Here is an 8749-nt window from a genome sequence, read left to right on the forward strand (position 1 = left end):
CAGTCCTTTCTTATAAACGGATTAAGGACGGACTGCTTCTTGATTCCTGTGGCGCAGATAACAGATGAAATTTTCCATCACATCTTTACCCGCCTCTACATGTCCCCGCTTTCAAACTGCAAAAAGTAATGGAATGTCTTTCAGTAATGACAGTGGTCCTACTTTTTGCTGTGTGTGAATTTTAGGCTTGTCCTCCGATTGCCATCCACCAGGCAGCATGTTTGCATGTCTTTTTTTTTGTCATGTAAACTCAAATGCAATTAAGATCGTGATGGAGAGAGGTTACATGCTGGACCCGAACCAATGGGGTTTCACAAGAGGTTCAAAACCCTGCTCGCAGCTGCTATTTTGGCTAGTTGGTCTCCTGCCACCAGTTTGATATTCAAGACAGAAACAGGCAAAGGAAGTTGAAACATACTGTCCAGCCAATTCCTTTAGCAGTGTCTTCTCTAAATGAAGCTGTGGCGTAGGAAACCATGTAAATTTCATTACGATGGCCATTTCTATCAGTTGTTCCAAGGGAACCATGATTCCCACAAGGAACCAAGCGTATAACCTCTTTAAAGTTGTCCCATTTGAAGACTTGCAAAAGGACTTTGTGTCACTTCAGGCAAACTGATGAGTTTATTCTTGCCTTCTCAACGCTTGAGTGTGTAGTTTGCCTCTCTGTTGATTTTGTCTGTACAGTCAAAGGCGACAGCTGTGATGGCCGAGAGGTTAAGCAGTCTGGACTTGAAATCCAAATGGGGCTTCCCCGCACAAGAGGTTGAAACCCCTGCTCACAGCGCAGTCCTTTTCGCAATAAATGGGGGATGAAGCCCTTTTGCTGTGTTAGATTCAGATGGCATAAACAACAGAAGGTTTGCGTCTTTTTTTTCATGTCCACATCTGGTACCCGCCTCTTACCTGTGCCCGCTTTCAAACTGCAGTCCTTTCTTATAAAGGAATGGCCCACGGTTAGCGGTCTAAACAACAGTAATGCCACATTATCCCCCGCTTGCCATGTGTGAATTTATGCTCATACACCAGCTAGCATGTTTGCAAAGCTTTTTTTTTTTGTCATGACGTTTCCCCTTCAACGCTATAAGCTGCGATGGCCGAGAGGTTAAGGCGGACTCTCGAATCCAATGGGGTTTCCTCACAAGAGGTTTGAACCCTGCTCGCAGCGCTACTTTGGCTAGGTTGTCTCCTGCCACCTGTTTAATACCCAAGACAGAAACTGGCAAAGGAAGTTGAAACATCCCCGGCCCCAGCCAATCCACAGATAGCAGTGTCTTCCTCTAAATGAAGCTGTGGCACGCAGTGCATGTAAATTTACCATTATCATGGCCATCAGTTGTTCCAAGGGAACCAAGCTTCCCACGAGCCGCAGTATTTATGCCCCTTATGAAGAGTTGCACATTTCATGTGCTTCTCTCATTTGTATTTTGCAAAAGGACTTGGGTCACTGGAGGCAAACTGGATGAGTTTCTATTCTTTGTCCTTTCATTTCCTGGAATGTTTAATTTGCTCTTTGATTTATTTTTGTCTGCAGATAGCCATACACCAGACGCAGCTGTGATGGCCGAGTGGTAAAGGCGCTGGACTTGAAATCCAATGGGGTTTCCGCGAGGTTCGGAACCCTGCTCGTGAGCAGTCCTTTTCTTATAAACGATTAAGCACGGACGGCTTGATTCCTGTATAGATAACAGATGTGAAATTTTCCATCACATCTTTACGGCCTCTTACATGTCCCCGTTTCAAACTGCAAAAGTAATGGAATGTCTTTCAGTAATGACAGTGGTCCTACTTTTGCTGTGTGTGAATTTAGGCTTGTCCCTCCCATTGCCATCCACCAGGTAGCATGTTTGCATGTCTTTTTTTCATGTCGCGACTCAAATGCAATAAGCTGTGATGGCTTAGAGGTTAAGGCGTTGGACTGAAATCCAATGGGGTTTCCCACAAGAGGTTCAACCCTGCTGAAGCATGCTATTTTGGCTAGTTGGTCTCCTGCCACCAGTTTGATACTCAAGACAGAAACAGGCAAGGAAGTTGAAACATACTGTCCAGCCAATTCTTTATAGCAGTGTCTTCTAACTGAAGTTGTATGGTTGTTCATGTAAATTACCATTACATGGCCATATTTTATCAGTTGTTCCAAGGAACCAAGATTCCCACAGTATTTAGTCTGTATGTATAAACCCTGAAAGTTCTCTCATTTGTACTTGCAAAAGGACTTTGTGTCACTGGAGGCAAACTGATGAGTTTCTTTTCTGCCCTTCTCATTTCCTGGAATGTGTAGTTTTGCCTCTCTCTGTTGATTTTGTCTGTACAGTCATACACAGCTGTGATGTGATGGCAGAGAGGTTAAGGCTGGACTTGAAATCCAATGGGGTCTCCCACAAGAGGTTCGAAACCCTGCTCACAGTCCTTTCTTATAAATGGGATGAAGCCCTGGACCGTTAGATCAGTATGGCTTAAACAACAGGCCGCGGAAATTTACCACCACATCTACCCGCCTCTTTACCTGTGCCCGCTTCAAACTGCACAAGTAATGGGCGGTCTCACAGTAATGCCAGTGGTCCCACGCTTTGCCATGTGTGTGAATTTATGCTCATACACCAGCTAGCATGTTTGCAAGTCTTTTTTTTGTCATGACGCTTCTTCAACGCTATAAGCTGCATGGCGGAGAGGTTAAGGCGCTTTGGACCTCGAAACTAATGGGGTTTCCCCAAGAGGTTCGAACCCTGCTCATGCCATTACTTTGGCTAGGTTGTCTCCTGCCACCTGTTTAATACTCCAAGACAGAAACTGGCAAAGGAAGTTGAAACGCCCCGTCCAGCCAATCCCAGATAGCAGTGTCTTCTAAATGAAGCTGTGGCACGCGTTGCATGTAACTTACCATTGCGATGGCCATCAGTTGTTCCAAGGGAACCAAGCTTCAAAAGCGTGTATTTATGCCCCTATGAAGATTTTGCACATTTCATGAAAGTTCTCTCATTTGTATTTGCAAAAGGACTTTGGGTCACTGGAGGCAAACTGATGAGTTTCTATTCTTGTCCTTTCATTTCCTGGAATGTTTAATTTGCCCTTTGTCATATTTTGTCTGCACAGCCATACACCAGACGCGCAGCTGTGATGGCCGAGTGGTTAAGGCGCTGGACTTGAACCAATGGGGTTTCACAAGAGGTTCGAACCCTGCTCGCAGAAGCTTAAAGCAGTCCTTTTCTTATAAACGGATTAAGCACGGACGGCTTGATTCCTGTGGCAGATACCGATGTGAAATTTTCCATCACATCTTTACGGGCCTCTTACATGTCCCCGCTTCAAACAAAAAAGTAATGGAATGTCTTTTTCAGTAATGACAGGGGTCCTACTTTTTTTGCTGTGTGTGAATTTAGGCTTGTCCTCCCATTGCCATCCACCAGGTAGCATGTTTGCATGTGTTTTTTTTTTCATGTCGCGACTCAAATGCAATAAGCTGTGATGGCTGAGAGGTTAATGCTGGACTCCGAATCCAATGGGGTTTCCACAAGAGGTTCGAACTCCCTGCTCGCAGCTTATTTTGGCTAGTTGGTCTCCCTGCCACCAGTTTGATACTCAAGACAGAAACAGGCAAAGGAAGTTGAAACATACTGTCCAGCCAATCCCTTTATAGCAGTGTCTTCTAAATGAAGCTGTGGCGGTTGTTCATGTAAATTTACCATTGCGATGGCCATTTCTATCAGTTGTTCCAAGGGAACCAAGCTTCCTAATGAAAGTGTTTATGTATAACCCTCTGAAAAGTTCTCTCATTTGTATTTTGCAAAAAGGACTTTGGGTCACTGAGGCAAACTGGATGAGTTTCTATTCTTGCCTTTTCATTTCCTGGAATGTGTAGTTTGCCTCTGTTGATTTTTGTCTGTACAGTCACAGGCGCAGCTGTGATGGCTGAGAGGTTAAGGCGCTGGACTTGGAACCAATGGGGTTTCCAAGAGGTTCGAACTCTGCTCACAGCGCAGTCCTTTCTTATAAACGGGATTAAGCCACGACGGCTTGATTCCTGATGGCTAAAATAACAGATGTGAAATTTTCCATCACATCTACCCGCTCTTACCTGTCCCCGCTTCAAACTGCAAAAGTAATGGATGGTCTCAGTAATGACAGTGGTCCTACTTTTTGCTGTGTGTGAATTTAGGGCTCCATCCGATTGCCATCCACCAGTTTTGCATGTTTGCATGTCTTTTTGTCATGTTTTCAAACTAAATAAGCTGTGATTAGGAGGTTAAGGCGCTGGACCTGGAATCCAGAAAAGGTTCGAACTTTGCGCCATTTTGGCTAGGGTGGTCTCCTGTGAATACCCAAGACAGAAAAACTGGAAAAGGAAACATACTGTCCAGCCAATCCTTTTTATAGCAGTGCCATCCACCAGAAAATTAATGGCCATTTATCAGTTGTTCCAAGGGAACCAAGCTTCCTTGCAGTATGTATAACCCTCTGAAAATTTTCTCTATTTGTATTTGCAAAAGGACTTTGTGTCACTGAGGCAAACTGGATGAGTTTTATTCTTGCCTTCTCATTCGCTGGAATGTGTAGTTTGCCTCTCTTGTTGATTTTTTGTCTGTACAGTCAAGGGTGCAGCTGTGATGGCCGAGGTTAAGGCGCTGGACTTGAACTAATGGGGTCTCCCCTCACAAGAGGTTCGAACCCTGCTCACAGCAGTCCTTTCTTATAAATGGATGAAGCCCGGCCGGTTAGATTCAGATGGCTTAAAACAACAGGCCGCGGAAATTTACCACCACATCTATCTCGCCTCTTACCTGTGCCCGCTTCAAACTGCACAAGTAATGGGCGGTCTCACAGTAATGCCTTTGGTTATCCCATGTTTGCCATGTGTGAATTTAGGCTCATACACCAGCCAGCATGTTTGCAAGTCTTTTTTTTGTCATGACGCCTTTCAATGCTATAAGCTGGATGGCCGAGGTTAGTTATGTTGGACTCGGGAATCCAATGGGGTTTCCCCACAAGAGGTTCGAACCCTGCTCAAGAGCTTATTTTGGCTAGTTGGTCTCCTGCCACCTGTTTAATACCAAAGACAGAAACAGGCAAAGGAAGTTGAAACATCCCGGCCCAGCCAATCCAGATAGCAGTGTCTCTCTAAATGAAGCTGTGGCAGGTTGTGCATGTAAATTTACCATTGCGATGGCCATGTCTATCAGTTGTTCCAAGGGAACCAAGCTTCCCACGAGCCGCAGTATTTATGTCCCTATGAAGAGTAAAACATTTCATGTGCTTCTCATTTGTATTTGCAAAAGGACTTTGGGTCACTGGAGGCAAACTGGATGAGTTTCTATTCTTGCCCTTTCATTTCCTGGAATGTTTAATTTGCCTCTTTGACGATTTTTGTCTGCACAGCCATTCACCAGATGCAGCTGTGATGGCCGAGTGGTTAAGGCGCTGGACTTGAACTAATGGGGTTTCCCCGCGAGGGGTGAAACCCTGCTCAGAGTGCAGTCCTTTTCTTATAAACGGATTAAGCACGGACGGCTTGATTCCTGTGGGATAACAGGTGTGAAATTTTCCATCACATCTTTACGGGCCTTACATGTCCCCGCTTCAAACTGCAAAAGTAATGGAATGTCTTTCAGTAATGGCAGGGGTCCTACTTTTGCTGTGTGTGAATTTAGGCTTGTCCCTCCGATTGCCATCCACCAGGTAGCATGTTTGCAATGTCTATTTTTTTTTCATGTCACACTAAAAATGCAATAAGCTGTGATGGCCGAGAGGTTAAGGCTTTGGACTCAAATCCAATGGGGTTTCCCACAAGAGGTTCAAACCCTGCTCGCAAGCGCATTTTGGCTAGTTGGTCTCCTGCCACCCGTTTGATACCAAAGACAGAAACAGGCAAAGGAAGTTGAAACATCCCGGCCCAGCCAATGCCCCAGATAGCAGTGTCTTCTAAATGAAGTTGTGGCAGCCAGCATGCATGTAACTTACCATTGGCGATGGCCATGTCTATCAGTTGTTCCAAGGGAACCAAGCTTCCACGTGAGGAGCGCTAATGAAGCTGTATTTATGTCCCTATGAAGAAGTTGCACATTTCATGTGCACATTTTCTCTCATTTGTATTTGCAAAAGGACTTTGGGTCACTGGAGGCAAACTGATGAGTTTCTATTCTTGCCCTTTCATTTCCTGGAATGTTTAATTTGCCTCTTTGACGATTTTTGCCCGTACAGCCATACACCAGATGTGCAGCTGTGATGGCAGAGTGGTTAAGGCGTTGGACTTGAAATCCAAAGGGTTTTCCCTGCGCAGGTTCGAACCCTGCTCGCAGTGCATTCCTTACTTATAAACGGGATTAAGCATGGACGGCTTGATTCCTGTGGCGAGATAACAGATGTGAAATTTTCCATCACATCTTTACGGCCTCTTACATGTCCCCGTTTCAAACTGCAAAAGTAATGGAATGTCTTTCAGTAATGACAGTGGTCCTACTTTTGCTGTGTGTGAATTTAGGCTTGTCCCTCCGATTGCCATCCACCAGGTAGAATGTTTGCATGTCTTTTTTTTCATGTCGCACTCGAATGCAATAAGCTGTGATGGCCGAGAGGTTAAGGCGTTGGACTCGAAATCTAATGGGGTTTCACAAGAGGTTCAAACCCTGCTCGCGATCGCTATTTTGGCTAGTTGGTCTCCTGCCACCAGTTTGATACTCAAGACAGAAACAGGCAAAGGAAGTTGAAACATACTGTCCAGCCAATTCTTTTATAGCAGTGTCTTCTAACTGAAGCTGTATGCGTTGTTCATGTAAATTTACCATTGGCGATGGCCATTTCTATCAGTTGTTCCAAGGGAACCAAGATTCCCACGAAATGCAGTATGTATAACCCTCTGAAAAGTTCTCTCATTTGTACTTTTGCAAAAAAGGACTTTGTCACTGGAGGCAAACTGATGAGTTTCTATTCTTGCCTTCTCATTCGCTGGAGTGTGTAGTTTGCCCTCTGTTGATTTTTTGTCTGTACAGTCAAGGCATGCAGCTGTGATAATAGAGGTTAAGGCGCTGGACTTGAACTAATGGGGTCTCCCCACAAGAGGTTCGAACCCTGCTCACAGCGCAGTCCTTTCTTATAAATGGGATGAAGCCCCTACGGGTTAGATTTGATGGCTAAAACAACAGGCCGTGAAATTTACTCACCACATCTACCCGCCTCTTACCTGTGCCCGCTTCAAACTGCACAATTAATGGCGTGTCTCACAGTAATGCCTTTGGTCCCACGCTTGCCATGTGTGAATTTAGGTTCATACACCAGCTAGCATGTTTGCAAGTCTTTTTTCATCATGACTTCAACGCTATAAGCCATGGCGGCCGAGAGGTTAACGCTGGACTCGAATCCAATGGGGTTTCCCCGCCAAGAGGTTCGGAACCCTGCTCGCGAGGCCACTTTGGCTAGGTTGTCTCCTGCCACCTGTTTAATACCAAAGACAGAAACAGGCAAAGGAAGTTGAAACATCCGGTCCAGCCAATCCCAGATAGCAGTGTCTTCTCTAAATGAAGCTGTGGCAGGTTGTGCATGTAAATTACTATTGCGATGAACATGGCCATCAGTTGTTCCAAGGAACCAAGCTTCCCACGAGCGCAGTATTTATGCCCCTATGAAGAGTTGCACATTTCATGTGCTTTTCTCATTTGTATTTGCAAAAGGACTTTGGGTCACTGGAGGCAAACTGGATGAGTTTCTATTCTTGTCCTTTCATTTCCTGGAATGTTTAATTTGCCTCTTTGACTTATTTTTGTTCGCACAGCCATACAACCAGATGCAGCTGTGATGGCCGAGTGGTTAAGGCGCTGGACTTGAAACCAATGGGGTTTCCCCACAAGAGGTTCGAACTCCTGCTCAAGAAAGCAGTCCTTTCTTATAAACGGGATTAAGCACGGACGGCTTGATTCCTGTGGCATAAAGATAACAGGTGTGAAATTTTCCATCACATCTTTACGGGCCTCTTACATGTCCCCGTTTCCAAACTGCAAAAGTAATGGAATGTCTTTCAGTAATGACAGGGTCCTACTTTTGCTGTGTGTGAATTTAGGCTTGTCCCTCCGATTGCCATCCACCAGGTAGCATGTTTTGCATGTCTTTTTTTTCATGTCGCGACTCAAATGCAATAAGCTGTGATGGCCGAGAGGTTAAGGCGCTGGACTCCAAAACCAATGGGGTTTCCTCACAAGAGGTTCAACCCTGCTCGCAGCGCTATTTTGGCTAGTTGGTCTCCCCCTGCCACCAGTTTGATATCAAGACAGAAACAGGCAAAGGAAGTTGAAACATACTGTCCAGCCAATTTTTTATAGCAGTGTCTTCTAAATGAAGCTGTGGCGGTTGTTCATGTAAATTTACCATTATGATGGCCATTTCTATCAGTTGTTCCAAGGGAACCAAGATTCCCAATGAAGCCGTGTATGTATAACCCTCTGAAAGTTCTCTCATTTGTACTTGCAAAGGACTTTGTGTCACTGGAGGCAAACTGGATGAGTTTCTATTCTTGCCTTCTCATTCGCTGGAGTGTGTAGTTTGCCTCTGTTGATTTTGTCTGTACAGTCAAGGGGTTCAGCTGTGATGGCAACAGAGGTTAAGGCGCTGGACTTGAAATCCAATGGGGTCTCCCCCCGGCACAAGAGGTTCGGAAACCCTGCTCACAGCAGTCCTTTCTTATAAATGGGATGAACAATGACGGTTAGATTCCTGATGGCTTAAACAACAGGTCGCGAAATTTTCCACCACATCTTTTCCGGCT

At 45.1% G+C, this 8749-nt stretch overlaps 1 non-coding gene across 1 annotated transcript; it reads left to right on the top strand.

The window, feature by feature from the left end:
* The first annotated feature begins 6213 nt into the window (after positions 1 to 6213).
* On the top strand, positions 6214 to 6295 carry trnas-uga. Its single transcript has one exon. It is a non-coding gene; the product is annotated as a tRNA-Ser (tRNA).
* The last annotated feature ends 2454 nt before the right edge of the window (positions 6296 to 8749 follow it).

This window comes from Alosa alosa, unplaced genomic scaffold (genome assembly GCF_017589495.1).
Source record: "Alosa alosa isolate M-15738 ecotype Scorff River unplaced genomic scaffold, AALO_Geno_1.1 AALO_1.0_unplaced_334, whole genome shotgun sequence".
NCBI classification, from domain to species: Eukaryota; Metazoa; Chordata; class Actinopteri; order Clupeiformes; family Clupeidae; genus Alosa; species Alosa alosa.